Here is a 17,639-nt window from a genome sequence, read left to right as displayed (position 1 = left end):
GACGTAAGAAAAATGAAGTCCTTGCTCTAATTCGTACAAATTTAAAAGAGAGAGACTTTTAGGCACAGGTAATCACAGTAGGAAAGTTAAGTGCTACGGTACAGAAGTACAAACACACTACACCAGAGTTAAGGGAAGTGTTCCAGAAATCAGAATGAAACTGGTATATCTCCATTTCCAGGAATAACTCCGATCACTGGAGAAATCATGTATCACTAGACATTGGGTTAAACATTAATTTAAAGTCTTCCATTTCACACGCAACTATTATATGCAGATTTTTTTTTAGCCACAGAAAGCTCAGTATATCTGGCTCTAATCTCAATCACCCATTCTCAGAGTGTGACAAGTATAATATTTTTAAAATATCTTCCTATGTATGTCGCTTATTGGTAAGCAGGTTTTCTATCTCCCTACACCCACTTACATCACAGCTTTGAAGAAACAGAGACACAGTGATCTTTGGAGAAGTGAAGGATATGACAGAATATTTTAATCAGGCAGGGAGAGAGGGGGAAAGCTTGTCCTTTCCAATATGATGAGAGGAAATGTGAATAGAGGAGAATATAAAGAGAGAATGTGAATAGAAATAGGGAATATAACTTCCCTGGTTGTCCGGTGGTTAAGACTCTGCAATTTCAATGCAGTGGGCGCCAGTCTGATCCCGGGTTGAGGAACTAAGATCCCATATGGCACGCAGGGCAGCCAAAAAATAAAACAAAGAAGTAGAGGAGATAAATGATCAGGTGTGTGCCCAACCTCCTGGCTTCAAGGCTCTGCAGGGGGAGGAGGAGAAAGTGACAGACTAGGAGGAGCATTCCTTATTCAGGACTCTGGGAGAGGCTCATAATGCAGAGTGGCCCTTGACCAACAAATGGCCACACCCTGTATGGGTGAGACAGTGGAGAGGCATGGTCAGCCAGAGACAGGATCAACCTCTGTTCCTACGGAACAGGGCTCCTGGGATGAGAATACACAGGCCATAATCGGGGGAAAAGTAGAGCCACAGCCTCTGCTGCAGAGTGGACATCCTTGGCCAAGGTCAGACGTAGGGTATAACAGAGACTCAACAGGACTTAGTAGTATGAGGAGCTAAAGAGAGGCCACATCAGTATGAAGGGGCGATCAGTACTGGACCAAGGCGAGAAAAACTGCAGCACAAGTTTACCAAGCAGAGAACTCAGCAGTAGACAGAGACAGAACACAGGGATTATAGCAATAAACATTATCAAAGCCTCAACCCAAACCCAAGGAGGAAGGCTTTCAGCCCAAAAGCAAGGATGTCATATGGGCAACATCCATATACCCTGATGTCTGGGTCCCTCCACCCCTTCTGTTCAGAATATAGTCTTCATTCATTTCTACATCTTATACCCACATATCATCTCATTCAGCAAAACAAATGGCTCTTCCTAAGAGTCCATCCTCCTTAAAAAGCATTAAAGAGAGAATTAGAAAATGTTAACTATTTTAATATATGTTCTTTCCTAATACTTATATTATCATAAGATTGAACATAGGGTTTCATGGTAAAAGCACATTAAAAATATCAAAGGAAATAGAAAATAGAAGATTTTAATCTTGACATCACTTCTCTAGAAAGATCTCTTTGGTAGAAGTGTGCTAAGGCAAGCTAAAATTTTCTTTCTCTTCTCTTTGCTCACTTACTCCAGATGTTATGTGTATAATTAATACAATTATGATTTAAGAGAAGAGGGATTTTTTTTTTAACTCCTCCAAAGTTTTCAGATCTGGAGATCAGATGAATTTTTCAGCAATCCATTCAACTAATTTGTTTTAAGTATTTTCTAAGCATACTGTGCTGGGAGAAGGCAATGGCAACCCACTCCAGTACTCTTGCCTGGCAAATCCCATGGATGGAGGAGCCTGGTAGGCTGCAGTCCATGGGGTCGCGAAGAGTCGGACACGACTGAGCGAGTTCACTTTCACATTTCACTTTCATGCATTGGAGAAGGAAATGGCAACCCGCTCCAGTGTTCTTGCCTGGAGAATCCCAGGGACGGGGGAGCCTGGTGGGCTGCCGCCTATGGGGTCGCACAGAGTCGGACACGACTGAAGTGACTTAGCAGCAGCAAGCATACTGTGCTGGGCACTAGATAGTATGAGTTATATTAGAAATTAAGAATGTAAGAAATGAAATCGCTTCTTAAAGGATTAGATCAAGTAAGCTGTCATAGTTTTATCAAGATGACTGATTCTCAAGCCAAGTGTATTTTCCAAGGATTTAAGGTTTTGCTGACTTTTTCTCAGATCACTTGGTTATAGAATTGCTTTCTTGAAATTAAAGTAAGATTAATCCTCCAGTTAAGTGGCTTTATGTCAAGTATCAACATGACAGTTTCCTTTTAAAAAAAAAGTCCTTCTAAATAAACACTCAGTTTCCTGTTTTCCTACTCTTCATTCATTCAGTGTACTCAATACATATGTATTGTCTGCTTCCACGTGGCAGTAACCTGTACTAGATGTTTGTGATGCAATCGGAAGCAAGACTTTCAGTTCCTATGTTTTTCTCCATTGACCCTCTCTATCTAAAGGGATCTGAAACTCTGGTCTAGATTTTAGACTACTCTAGACCTCCCAGTCTACAGTTCCATCTGCCTTTAGGTAGGGAGGGTCAGCCCTTTCCTGTGTCAAGCCATTCGATGGGTCACTTGCATCCGCGCATTGCTATCAACCACCTGTGGTCACGCTGCTCCAACACCATGCAGCGTCCACAGCCTCTTCCTCTAACTGGGTCTCACCTTCCTTGAGTCATGGAAAGGGCAATAAGGCACAAATCTTGCTCTGGCTTTCTCAACTCCATCGTGGGGTTTCTGTTACCCCAAAAGACCTACACTCTAGGGGAAAGAGACAAAAAAGTGAGAAGGCGTCTTACTTGGAACTTACACTCCTCTCCCTCATTCCAGCCTTCTCTGCTCAGGCCCTAAAGAGCTTTTATCTTCTCCCTGTGTGAAGTGTCCTGTATCTTTCCTGCTCTGGAGCTTATAGTAACATTCTTCCTTAGCTTCCCAGTCTTTGGTTCTAAATTATTAAAGAATAGCTTTTGGAATTTGGGGAACCCTTTTCTCTTTGGGGGTGACTAGTTTCACAGTTGAAACTCTGCCCTTCAAAACTATTTTCTCCCTATGGACTCTGAATGTCAAAACTGAGAGTGACCTCATTATTCTAGTCTGTCTTTGTCTTCTTCCTCAGTCAATGAATGGGTGAAGAACCACAAGCAATGAGAAGAATTTCAGGAAAGAGGGTTATGGAACCTCAGTTTAAAACTGCAGCGGCAGCAGTAGTAGGATTATTGTCGTTGCTTAGTTGCTAAGTTGTGCCCGACTCTTTGCGACCCCATGGACTGTAGTCCACCAGGCTCCACTGTCTATTGGGTTCTCCAGGCAAGAATACTGGAGTGGGTTACCATTTCCTTCTCCAGAGGATCTTACCAACCCAGGGATTAAACTTGAGCCTCCCGCTTGGCAGGCGGATTCTTTACCACTGAGCCACTTGGGAAGCCAGAAGTAGATACTGCTACTTACATTCCAGTAATTACCTGGTAAGTATCAGTTTCTCTCACTAGGCTGCAGTGTCTCTACAACAGAGACTATGTCTGTTTTTCCCTCGAGTGCTTCCCCAGTTAATAAAGACATGACTCTTGCCCTCAGTGTTCAGACAGACAATTAAACAAACAATTACAAGGCCATGTGTTCTGCTCTATAACAAGAAACGATAAAGTGCCTTGGGAGAACATTTGAGGATGACTTACACCACACTTGGGGAGAATCCCAGAGGAAGAGCTAGATAAGCTGAGACCTGATGGGTAAAGAGAAATAAAGTCAAATAAAGGTTATTTGTGAGGGACTCAAAAATTATGCTCTAGCATTTGGATTTATTTCTAAAGGCAATAGAAAACCACTGAAGCATATAAATAGGGGACTGAAGGCTTTTACAGTAAAAGGTCATTGTGTAGGATAGAGATTGAAAACAAAAGGATGTCTGGAGGTGGGAGAGGCCGTTAGGAAGTGTTTGCCTACTCTAGGCAAGTTTGCAGAATTCCAGGTGGCCTGGCCAAGGGTGACAGTGGGAATGGAGAGAAGGACTGAGTTGGTGATGAAGCAGAGAAGGAATGAGAGGACTTCAGGACACTGGCTAGGTTTCTGACTTGAGTAACCAGGTGGTACCACTGGCTGATATAAAAGATAGGAGCAGAAATGGTTTTGTGAGCAATCTACAAAGCTATTTGGAATGTTTTTGCATAAAGGCCTCCACGGTCATTTGTTCCTTATACGTATTTTCATTGCCAGAGGTTCATTTTTACAAATTTCTCCTCACCAGCAATAGAAAGTTGCTCAGTCGTGTCCAACTCTTTGCGACCCCATGGACTATACAGTCCATGGAATTCTCCAGGTCAGAATACTGTATTGGGTAGCCTTTCCCTTCTCCAGGGGATCTTCCCAACCCAGGGATAGAACCCAGGTCTCCCGCATTGCAGGCAGATTCTTTACCAGCTGAGCCACAAGGGAAGCCCAAGAACTGGAGTGGGTAGCCAATCCCTTCAGCAGATCTTCTCAACCCAGGAATCAAACCGGGGTCTCCTGCATTGCACGTGGATTCTTTACCAACTAAGCTATGATGGAAGTTCCCATTTTTACAAATTTCTCCTCACTAGCAATAATCGTGTTACCTTTCTAAGATTTAGGGAAAGTTAGAGACCTTCCTCTCTGGGCCTGGCATTCATCCCACATATGCCAGAGCCACAGACTTTCTCTGTAAAGAGCTGGATAACTATTTAACTATGCTATCGTAGCAAAAACAAACAAAAAACAGCCATTAAAAATAAAATGGATGAGCTTGACTGTATTCCAATAGAACTCTATTCACAAAAATAGACAGTGAGCAGAATTTGGTCCATGGGTTGAAGCTTGCCAAGTCCTGAGTTAGAACTGTGTTTCCCAATATACTCTAGCAATGCATAACCTTTAAACACTTCTGGATATACTTCCACTTAGAAATTTTAAAAATCATTTCTCCATTTGTGGGTAGTGTTTTAGCTTGGGCCACTATAACAGATGACCTAGACTGAGTGGCTCAAACAATAGACATTTATCTCTCACAGTTCTGGAGGCTGCAAAGTCTGAGATCAAAGTGCCAGCAGATTTAGTTTTGGTGAGGACCCTCTGCCTGGCATGCAGACAGCTGTCTCCTTGTACCTCATATGGCAGAGAGCACAGAGAAAGGAGACAAACTCTCGTGTCTCTTATTAGGTCACTAGTCCCATCGTGAGGGCTCCACCCTCCACCTAATTAACTTCCTCAAAGTACCATCTCCAAATACCATCACACCATATATTTTCAACATATCAATTTTGAGGGGGACACAGCCATCCCATCCTTAATAGACAGTATATAAGACAAAGACGTAATTTGAAATTACCATATTATTAAAGACCATTATGTTGACTTTATAACCACAGCATCTTTATTTAAAATATTCATAATATATGAAACTAGATTTCTACTTTCTCCCCATTAACAACTAACATATATTTTATTTTTTACCCTTTGAGCCAAGCATCATTTTCCAAATGATAACAGAATAAACTTCGATTTCCTATTTGCAGGTTAAATAATACTTATTGCTCCTAAATAAAAATGTAATTTGGATACAACCATCATTACATATTTTTCATTTTTAAATGAATAGGTATTTAAAGTACTGGCAATCTTTAACATATAAAGTGAGAAAATTAAATAATTCAACTTTTGTATTTGTTGAAAATCAAACTGAGACAAAATTGGAAAAATTGTCTTCTCCCACTTCTCAGCTCTAAACTTCCCACCCCGCAACAACATTACATTCTCCTGCTACAGATTCTCATACTCATCTAAACTTTTTATTTAAGGGGATGACACAGGAGCTGAAAGCTGAAATCAGGTTTGAGCTGAGATTTTAAGTCGGATCATGCCAGTCCTCTGCTCACAGCCCTCCATGGCTTGCCATTTCAACTGAAGCAAAAAGTCAAAGTCCTTCTGCTGGCTTGCTTATAAGTCCCTGACCTCCATTTTCACCTTCCTCTCCTATTTCAGCTTCTTTGCTGTTCTCAAACTTGCCTAGAGCCCTTAACCTGCCCTTTGCCTGGAGACCATTTCTGCCAGCTTAGTATATGGCTTATCTTATCTTTTCTTTTGGGCTTCCCTGATAGCCAAGTTGATAAAGAATCCACCTGCAATGCAGGAGATCCCAGGTTAGATTCCAGGGTCCGGAAGATCTGCTGGAGAAGGGACAGGCTGCCCACTACTCCAGTATCCCTGGGCTTCCCTTGTGGTTCAGCTGGTAAAGAATCTGCCTGCAATGCAGGAGACCTGCATTCAGTCCCTGGGTTGGGAAGATCCCCTGGAGAAGGGAAAGGCTATCCAATATTTTGACCTGGAGAATTCCATGGACTTTTCTTTTACGTCTCTGCAGAAATGCTACCTCTTCAGCATAGAGAACCTGGAGAGCATAACATACCTGCAACTCCATCCTGCCCCCTTTCTCTCTGTTTCTTTCTATAATACTTATCATCACCTTATTTATTATATGTATATTTGTTTATTTACCGTCTGATATTGTATGAGGACAGTTGTTTCATTGGAAAAGACCCTGATGCTATGAAAGACGCAGGGCAAAAGGAGAAGGGGACAGCAGAGGATGAGATGGTTAGATAGCATCACCTACTCAATGGACATGAATTTGAGCAAACGTAATGGGAGATGGTGAAGGACAGGGAAGCCTGGTGTGCTGCAGCCCATGGGCTCAAAAAGAGTCCAGACAAGACTTAGTGACAGAACAACAACTGTATGAGGGTAGAAACTTTGTTCAGTTCCCTGCTCTCAACCCACCTCCTAGAGCAATGTCTGGCAAGATATATATGCTTAGTAACTCTTTGTTAAATATGAATGAATTGCATGTACTTCAGCTTGTACTTGTGTGATAATTTGATTGATACCTTATATTAGTCAAAATTGTAAACTCTATTAAGACAAAGTCTTTATCCATTTTCACTCATTTTATTTATTCAGCATATTTGTTGAGTGCCTACCCTATGTCAGCAATGTTCTAAGTACTGGACAAAATTATGTTTTCATGGAGTCTATATTCTAAAAGCCACTAATTTATCACCTATCTATAACCTGGTAACTACTATTTAGTACAATGTGGCAGATTATATTTTCCAAAGAATATACAACCTTTGTCACCTGTTATAGGTTGAATTGTGTCCCTAGAAAGATATATTGAAATCCCAATTACCAGTAACTAAGACTGTGTTCTTATTTGGAAATAGGGTTGTTGTAGTATAGTTAGTTAAAACAAGGCCATAATAGAGTAAGTGTGAATGTGTTAGTCGCTCAGTTGTGTCTGACTTTTTGTGACCCCATGGATTCGGGCCCACCAGGCTCCTCCATCCACAGAATTTTCCAGACAAGAATATTGGAATGGGTTGCCATTCCCTTCTCTAGGCGATCTTCCCAACCCAGAGATCGAACCCAGGTCTCCCACACTGTAGGCAGACTCTTTACCTTCTGAGCCACTAGGGAAGACTATACTAGAGTAAAGTAAAAGTGAAGTTGCTTAGTCGTGTCCAACTCTTTGTGACTCCATGGGCTGTAACCCACCAGGCTCTTACATCTGTGGAATCTTCCAGGCAAGAGTACTGGAGTCAGTTGCCATTTCCTTCTCCAGGGGATCTTCCCAACCCAGGGATCAAACCTGGGTCTCCTGCATTGCAGGCAGACACTTTACTGTCTGAGCAACCAGGTAAGGTGGGCCGAAGAATTGATGCTTTTGAACTGTGGTGTTGAAGAGGACTCCTGAGACTTCCTTGGACAGCAAAGAGATCCAACCAGTCCATCCTAAAGGAAATCAGTCCTGAATATTCATTGGAAGGACTGATGCTGAAGCTGAAGCTCCAATACTTTGGCCACCTGATGTGAATGAAGAACTGCCTCTTTGGAAAAGACCTTCATGCTGGGAAAGATTGAAGATGGGAGGAGAAGGGGACAACGGAGGATGAGATGGCTGGATGGCATCACCGACTCGATGGACATGAGTTTGAGTAAGCTCCAGGAGTTGGTGATGGACAGGGAAGCCTGGCGTGCTACAGTCCATGGGGTTGCTAAGAATTGGACATGACTGAGCAACTGAACTGAACCAATCCAATATGACTGGCATCTTTATAAGAAAAGGAGAGAGAAAGACAGACAGGGAGAGATGATCACCATGTGATGACAGAGGCAGAGATTGGAGTTTTGCATCTACAAGCCAAGGAATGCCAAGGGTTAACAACTATACAGGAAGCTGAGAGAGGGGCATGGAAGAGTTTCTCCCCTCCCATGGGAACACCTTGCTTTAGGATTTCCAGCCTCCAGAACCATGACTTCTACAGAATTTGTATTCTTTCAAGTCACACAGTGCGTGGTACTTTGTTACAGAAGCCCTGATACAACATCCCACATGCTCTTATACGGTGACCTTGGCACTCATTCCACCAACTATGAGCAGAGTGATACCCCCTCCCCTTGAAGCTGAGTGAGCTTTCATGGCTGCCTCAACCAATAGAGAGGAAATGACACTGCGTGACTTCTGAAGCTAGGCCAGAAAGATGTCATAGCTTCTGCCTTGTTCTCTTGGGATCTCGCTCTTGCAACCCACCCATTATGCCATGTGGAAGCCCACGCAGCTCATGGAGGAGTCGTGTGAAGAGGTACCAATGTCCCTGGTGCAGAGGCTGGTTGAACTCCCAGGTATATGGGCGAGCATCTTGAAAGCAGATCCTCCAGCTCCCAACAAAGCCACCCCAGATAGAAACATGTGGAACAAAGATCAACTATTCTCCCTGAGCTGACAAATGACAGATTCCTGAGCAATGGAAATCACTGCTTTTGTTTTAAGCCACTAAGTTTGGAGGTGGTTTGTTATATAGCAAACACTCTGTATAACATTCTGTATAATAATGTTTGTTATACAGAACATTGATACACATACATTTATTAAATATTTATTGAGTGAATAAATAAATGAACTGATACTTCATAGTGCTACTATGCCCTAATAAATGGGTACATCCTTCAAAATTGATCTAGTTTAAATCTGGAACGTATTTATTTTTTATTATGTGAACAGTCAGATACCATACCAAAAGCACACACTAGTATAATCAAGAGACCAAGGTTCTGGAAGAAGGGGATGGAATCCTGTGAAAATGTATAGATTTACTCTGGAGAAACCGAGCCCCATCATTTTCTGAGATGAAATGACAAAGATAAGAATTTTCCAATAGATTAGCTTCTGTGCTCATACATTTTAATCCTTGCTTTTCATCCACTAAGCACTTATTTCTGTTCCTTGCCCCATTGGACATAAGACTTTTAGTCTCATACCTTTATATCATAACAATGGGTTACCTGACACAGCAGTGCCAGGGACAGTCTTAGAACCCATCCCTATACCATGATAGCTGGTAATACAGAAATGACTACAAACCACATGATTCAGTTCAGTCACTCAGTCGTGTCCGACTCTTTGCGACCCCACGGACTGCACTACGCCAGGCTTCCCTGTCCATCACCAACTCCTGGAGCCTATTCAAACTCATGTCCATCGCGTCAGTGATGCCACCAGACCACTTCATCCTCTGCCGTCCCGTTCTCCTCCCGCCCACGAATACTACACACTAAAAGCCAGCCTAATTACATTTCCTATTCTACTCTCGATTAGCTTCATGGCACGTCCCCTGGAGACTAGAGGAGACCAAGGATGGCACTTGAAGCTGCCAGCTCTTCCCCACCTTGATAATGATGCTTTAGCCTCATCCATTCTCCTCCTCTTCATCATCCCTTTCCCCATAGAAACTGATACTGTCTTAGGAGGAAGGCAAGCAAGAGGAGGAAGTTGTATGAAGGGCTCCACATTTTTATCTAAGAAGTATTACACACTGCTTAAAAAGCCAGTTTTAAATTATTGAGCCAGATAAGGTTTACATTGGGTATTAAGTTGGTTTCACTGCCTTCCAATTAGATGATGGAGGTTGTATGGAAAGATCAAAGTAACTGTAGGCTACATTCATTAATTATCATTTTTCTGTATGCCCAAGTTAGTAGGTTTTACCTTACTAAACTAACATTTATCGAATTGCAACCATGTGTCTGATATTGTGTCTCTCCTTTCTACAAAGAAGTTTAGAGAAAAAAACATGGGATTTTAATATTAGCATCTGAAGAGAATTGCAGACAAAATCTAGCTCTTCCAAAAAGAGCATATTATTTGTCCAAAGTTATGAATGGTTCAGTGGCAGAGCCAAGACTTAACTTTGGCTTCCTACTGCTAATCCTCCCACTTATTAGCATATGAAATTACCCAGCCCATAAAAAGTAACCAGCCCAAACTCCAGGGCTATTACTCTAGCCTGGGGTAATTTTGTCTCTAAAGGGACAGAGGAGGCTTCTGTTAAGACTGTATCACAGCTTGAGTTCTTCTCCTGTTGAATACTGCTCTTATCTTCCCTTCAGCAAGTGCTAATCCTAAGAATCAGATCAGATCAGATCAGATCAGTCGCTCAGTCGTGTCCGACTCTTTGCGACCCCATGAATCGCAGCACGCCAGGCTTCCCTGTTTATCACCAACTCCCGGAGTTCACTCAGACTCATGTCCATTGAGTCAGTGATGCCATTCAGCCATCTCATGCTCTGTCTTCCCCTTCTCCTCTTGCCCCCAATCCCTCCCAGCATCAGAGTCTTTTCCAATGAGTCAACTCTTCACATGACGTGGCCAAAGTACTGGAGTTAGCTTTAGCATCATTCCCTCCAAAGAAATCCCAGGGCTCATCTCCTTCAGAATGGACTGGTTGGATCTCCTTGCAGTCCAAGGGACTCTCAAGAGTCTTCTCCAACACCACAGTTCAAAAGCATCAGTTCTTTGGCGCTCAGCCTTCTTCACAGTACAACTTTCACATCCATAATAACCACTGGAAAAACCATAGCCTTGACTAGATGGACCTTTGTTGGCAAAGTAACGTCTCTGCTTTTCAATATGCTATCTAGGTTGGTCATAACTTTCCTTCCAAGGAGTAAGCGTCTTTTAATTTCATGGCTGCAGTCACCATCTGTAGTGATTTTGGAACCCAGAAAAATAAAGTCTGACACTGTTTCCACTGTTTCCCCATCTATTTCCCATGAAGTGATGGGAGCTGATGCCATGATCTTCGTTTTCTGAATGTTGAGCTTTAAGCCAATACTGCCCAATAAACCTTCTACACAAGGAATGTGTTTCCCAAGAAAGTCAACTTAATGGCAGACAGACATAATCTAAGAATGCCACTGGGCTGCAAACACCAGTCATTTCTTATGAACAGTATTCCATTTCAACAAACTGTGTGAACTTCCATACAATTTGGGCACAAACCACACATTAAAGGCTCAATGCCTCCACTAAATGGTCCTGACTTCAGATGTCAGCAGCAAGTTCAAGGGGTCCCCAGGACACCCACACTTCTAGTCAACTGGCTGCAAATTCAATGGTTCTCATGACGCCTTCAGGTTCTATTACTCACTGGTATGATTCAGAACTCACAAAAGCATTATACTTACAATTACAAGGATCGAACCCAGGTCTCCTGCATTATAGGCAGATTTTTACCCTCTGAACCACAAGGGAAGCCTGACTTACAATTATAGTTTTATAATAAACAAACTCTGGAAAATTCTTAAAGAGATGGAATACCAGACCACCTGACTTTCCTCTTGAGAAATCTGTATGCAGGTCAGAAAGCAACAGCTAGAACTGAACATGGAACAATAGACTGGTTCCAAATAGGGAAAGGAGTTCGTCAAGGCTGTATATTGTTACCCTGTTTATTTAACTTATATGCAGAGTACATCATGGGAAATGCTGGGCTGGAGGAAGCACAAGTGGAATCAACAATGCTGGGAGAAATACCAATAACGTCAGATATGCAGATGACACCACCCTTAAAGCAGAAAGTGAAGAAGAACTAAAGAGCCTCTTGATGAAAGTGAAAGAGGAGAGTGAAAAAGTTGGCTTAAAACTCAACACTCAGAAAACTATGGCATCTGGTCCCATCACTTTATGGCAAATAGATGGGGAAACAGTAACACACTTTATCTGGGGGGGTTCCAAAATCACTGCAGATGGTGATTGCAGCCAGGAAATAAAAAGACGGTTGCTTCCTGGAAGAAAAGTTATGACCAACCTAGATAGCATATTCAAAAGCAGAGACATTACTTTGCAACAAAGGTCCATCTAGTCAAAGCTGTGGTTTTTCCAGTAGTCATGTATGGATGTGAGAGTTGGAATATAAAGAAAGCTGAACACTGAAGAATTGATGCTTTTAAACTGTGGTGTTGGAGAAGACTCTTGTGAGTCCCTTGGATTGCAAGGAGATCCAACCAGTCCATCCTAAAGGAGATCAGTCCTGAATATTCATTGGAAGGACTGAACCTGTTTCAGCTGAAGCTGAAACTCCAATACTTTGGCCACCTGATTTAAAGAGCTGACTCATTTGAAAAGACCCTGATGCTGGGAAGGATTGAAGGCGGGAGGAGAAGGGGACGACAGAGGATGAGATGGTTGGATGGCATCACCGACTCAATGGACATGGGTTTGAGTAAACTCCAGGAGTTGGTGATAGAGAGGCCTGGCATGCTGCAGTCCATGGGGTCACAAAGAGTAGGACACAACTGAGCGACTGAACTGAACTGAACTGAATAAAGGATACAGCTCTGACTCTTCTCTAACTTGTAAAATAGAGAGTCAAAACTATTCATTACTCATCATTTATATTCTAAAATTTCACTGTACTTCCTAATATTCTGTTACATTGTGTTTCTCTTTCAGTTACAGAAAATAATCTGGCACATGTACAGACATCTTAGAAATTAATTTCAGCTTTCATAATAAAATCTAAAGGTCATGTTTCCATTTGTTTATTTTGTTCATACACTCCCAGACTAAATAAACTGTCCTTCTCACTCTCATATTAGGCATGAACATACTTTTTGAAACATTAAAATTATTTGATGTTAGGTTCTATATCTGCCTTTCAAAGTTATTGACATCAATGGAAATAAAGATGAAAACTTCACCTTTCCTGCATGGTGTTTTCCAATATCCTTAGTGAAGTCACCTAGGGTACCTTCTAGAGGAAGTATCTTTCACATTCATTTATTCCTTCAATGGCATTTTCAATTATTCATTTAGCGTGCATGTATTGCATATAACTAATATATTAGGCATTTGATGGGCACTGTGAATGAAGAGATCTTAAATTTTCTCTAGTTTGGAAAATGCTACAGTTATATAGTTCTAAGAGCCCCAAGATGACTTCTTGAATTTAAAAAAGTAAAGGTTTAGCAACATAAGCAACTTACATCTTTTCATTCAAACTATTAAATTTCAAACCAGTGCCCTTCTCCCCTTTCATAACCTAGGGTAATGTGTCCCTAACATTTAATAGTAACAATTTCCATCAACAAGCTAATCTACTTTTGGTATCAGTTAGGACTGTGTTTACCTCTAAATAACCAAAAATTTGACTAACAGTTGTTTAAGCCATGGGGGTTTATTAACATCATGCAACAGGAAGTCTGAGGGTTGGCAGTTCAAAGGCTCGATGATGTTACCAAGCCAAGAGACTCCTTCCAGCTCCTGTGCTCACAGCTTTGGCAGGGGGTACAAGTGTGCAAGGCGGCACTATACCCCCAGGCACCTGCTAGGAATCAGCTCATCCAGAAGAAAGGAGGAAAGAGACTTCTGTTTATCACATCTCGATCACATGGCTCATCCTAGCGTCAACAAAGTCTAAGGAACATGAATCTTTAAGGTTTTCAGCTATTGCAGTAGAAGAAAAGAAAGGGGGGGGGGGTTATAAACGAATTTGATACAGTCCCATCTATAATATCGGCCACACTCTTCTGAGGCAGTTATTTTCCATGTATCCCATCCCTCCACAAGTCCACACACTCCAGATCAGAATCACCTTTGGGTGTCATATTTCTTAGGTTGGTTGAAGTAAGCAAAATCTGTGAGATATATACTATTCCGGATATAGAGGGAAATCCAATTTCCTTTTATTATGAAATATAGATTGAATATCCAATTCTTAATATTGAGCATTCAGAGAACTTAAACTCACCTCTGTGTGTTCTAAACTATAAAGCACTCTTACATAAAACTGGTAACCACAGAGTCATTTGATTCAATCTAGATAAACACCAATCACTTTAAAATCCAGGTCTTTCTATTAACAGCAGCATTTAAGAATGTGGATTGGATTTCAGACCTAAAGTGGGCATCCTGGTAACACTGTAACTCTGGTCTGTAAGACCCTCTCAGGGAGAGAGGCAGAATCATAGAGTAGACTGTAAAGCCACTTGTCAGGCAGTCAGAGCTGCCAAGCAACACAACTCGAAGGGGGCTCAGGTCACATACACTATTATGCAGCACATAACACGTGAGGCGCAGGCAAGGGCCTTGCAAAGAGAGTGGCAAGCTCTTTTTCACACAGAGGAAAGCACTGCCCAATCTCTTTCAATCCTATCACATAGGAATATAAGGAAAGTAAACAGGGTAAGAGTTTGGGACTTCGCTGGTGGTCCAGTGGCTAAGGCTCCAAGCTTCCAATGCACAGGGCTCAGGTCAGGGATCTGATCCCTGGTCAGGGAACTAGAGCCTGCATACCTCAACTAACACCTGGCACAAAAAAAAAAAAAGAAAGATAAATAAAAAAATTTTTTATAAGAGAGAGAGAATAAGAGCTTGAGATATCTTAGCTCAGGCTGCAACCTACTGCCCTATTCTCTCATTCACTAAGAAAGAACCATCAGATTAGTCAGAATCATCAGATTACCCCAAATCAATCAAATCATCTCCTTCAACTAACAATGTGGAGGGAGGGACAGAATCTTCCCTGCCAACCCGTCCCTCTAGGGCAGAGGTCTGCAAGCTATAGCCTTTGGGTCAAACCCATCCAGACTTGTGTTTTTGTAAAGCTGTGTTGGAAACAGCTATGTCCTGTTCTTTACTTATGGGCTCTGTCTGCTCTCATGCTACGGTGACAGAGTTGAGTGGTTGTAACAAAGACCATAGGGATCGCAAAATTGAAAACATCTACTAGCTAGCCCTTTACAGGAAAAGTTTGCCAATCTCTAAAGCAACTGACTTGGCAAGTTTTGACCATACTCACAATAAAAAATAGTTTTATTGTAATGCAGTCTGCTTCATATAATTATATATGTGTGTGTGTAGATATACAGATATATACAATTTCATAGGACAATAATTACCCCTTATTGTGTATTATATGGGCTTCCCTGGTGGTGGTGGTGATTTAGTCACTAAGTCGTGTTGAACTCTTGAGACTCCCTGCCTGCCAGGTTCCTCTGTCCATGGGATTCTCCAGGCAAGAATACTGGAGTAGGTTGCCATTTCCTTCTCCAGGAAATCTTCCTGACCCAGGAATCAAACCAAACTACAAGGGAAGCCCAGGTTTCCCGGGTGGCTCAGTGGTAAAGAACCTGCCTGCAATGCAGGAGATGCGGGTTTGATCCCTGGGTCAGGAAAATCCCCTGGAGGAGGAAATGGCAACCCACTCCAGTATTCTTGTTGGAGAATTCCATGGACAGAGGAGCCTGGTGGGCCACAGTCCATGGGGTTGTAAGGAGTAGGACATGACTAAAGTGACTGAGCACACACGCACACATGTGTTATACACTCTGATATCTTCTCTTCTAGTCCATGACATTTTTTAAAGCTGGCCACACAACCCACTAAACTGACCTGCAAACTGCACCCTCACCAAGGCAGACAGGCAGAATAGTTTCTCCCTATACTTACATACACAGTAAACATGGAAAAGATTATAGCAATTACTATTGTTTGTTATTTATTAACTTTCTATTAAAAAATATTTTTGCAGTAAGGGAAAAAATACAGATTTGCCTGAACTCAGTATTCATTTATGCAACCAGTGCTTCAACAAATATTTATATAATACATGTGTTCTGAGTATTTGTTAGGTTCTGCAGGTATAATAGTAAGCAAAACAGACATGGGGCTTAGACTGCAGTAGGAGAAAAAGATTTGAAACAAATACAAAAACATATAATTACTAACTTTCATATGAAGGAAAATCACTAAGTCTCATATTTACAATGTATGCATGCGTGCTGCATGCTCAGTCGTGTTTGACCCTTTGTGACCTCATGGACTATACCCCGCCAGGCTCCTCTGTCCATGGGATTCTCCAGGCAAGAACACTGGAGTGGGTTGCCATTTCCTCCTCCAGGGGATCCTCCTGACGCAAGGATTGAACCGAGTCTCCTGAAGTGGCAGGCAAATTCTTTACCCTGAGTCACAGGGGAAGCCTTACAACATGAGAGGTAGGTGGAAATTAGTCCACTTTTGGAGAGAGTGAGGCTGTTCTACTTGGAATGGTTTTAGTAGGGAAGTGAAATGGCAAATACTGGATGCTTGGGGCTGGTGCACTGGGACGACCCAGAGGGATGGTATGGGGAGGGAGGAGGGAGGAGGGTTCAGGATGGGGAACACATGTATACCTGTGGCGGATTCATTTCGATATTTGGCAAAACCAATACAATATTGTAAAGTTTAAAAATAAAATTTAAAAAAAAATAAAAAAAAGAATGAGAAGTTAATTGGACAAACAGAATGGGAGGGGAAGAGCAGGATGCAAGTCAATTTTAAAGACTAAAGACTTCAGTTAATATTATACAGCATCTCCTACCCCTGTCTAAGCATTTTACACATATCAACTCATAGTTCAGCTAGAAAGAGGCAGATATGAAGCCAGGATCCATGTCCCAAGACACTAGTATAACCAAACAGCTGAATGAGATAAAATGTGATTGGTAGAGCTGGAAGGAAACCTTACAGGATGGGCAAAAGACATACTCCAGCTGTACTTGTGCTTAAACTTCTGAGGATTCTTGGACAAACTGCCCAACTTCTCTGAACTTCACTTCCTTTATTATAAAGTTAAATATTATAAAATTTAAATTAGATAGTATATTATACTATTGACTGACATAGGGTAAACTATATTAACCTGCTTTCTAAATTCTACCCACTCTCTAAACTCAGAGCTCCTTAATTAAAGGCATGGGAGTAAATCTAAATTCATCATTCATTCAGCATACTCATATTCACAAATTGTAGGGGGTAGAGTCCAGTACTCTTGGCCTGGAGGATCCCATGGTCGGAGGAGCCTGGCAGGCTGCAGTCCATGGGGTCGCTAAGAGTCAGACACGACTGAGCGACTTCACTTTCACTTTTCACTTTCATGCGTTGGAGAAGGAAATGGCAACCTGCTCCGGTGTTCTTGCCTGGAGAATCCCAGGGGCAGGGGAGCCTGGTGGGCTGCCATCTATGGGGTTGCACAGAGTCAGACACGACTGAAGCGACTTAACAGCAGCAGCAGCAGCAGCAGCAGGTGGTATATATTGGAAGAAAAAAGACAAAAGAGGCATTCCTTCAAAATCCTGAGGGAAAATTATTTTCTTCCCATAATGCTACCTCCAATCTCTCTTTTAAGTGAGTCTAAGGATTTCCGGGGTGGCTCA

General features: G+C 42.0%; 1 protein-coding gene across 1 annotated transcript in view; it reads right to left on the bottom strand.

Annotated features, from left to right (window-relative positions):
* The window catches only part of LOC147355054 (uncharacterized), a 258,489-nt gene that overhangs the window by 187,381 nt on the left and 53,469 nt on the right, over positions 1–17,639 (bottom strand). The gene's annotated exons all lie outside the window — the stretch shown is intronic.

This window comes from Bos grunniens, chromosome 17 (genome assembly GCF_055505025.1).
Source record: "Bos grunniens cultivar Pamir isolate PY7600 chromosome 17, Bosgru_T2T1.0, whole genome shotgun sequence".
In the NCBI taxonomy this organism is placed as follows: domain Eukaryota; kingdom Metazoa; phylum Chordata; class Mammalia; order Artiodactyla; family Bovidae; genus Bos; species Bos grunniens.
The sequence above is the reverse complement of the archived record's forward strand: the minus strand, read 5'-3'. Positions and strand labels throughout refer to the sequence as shown.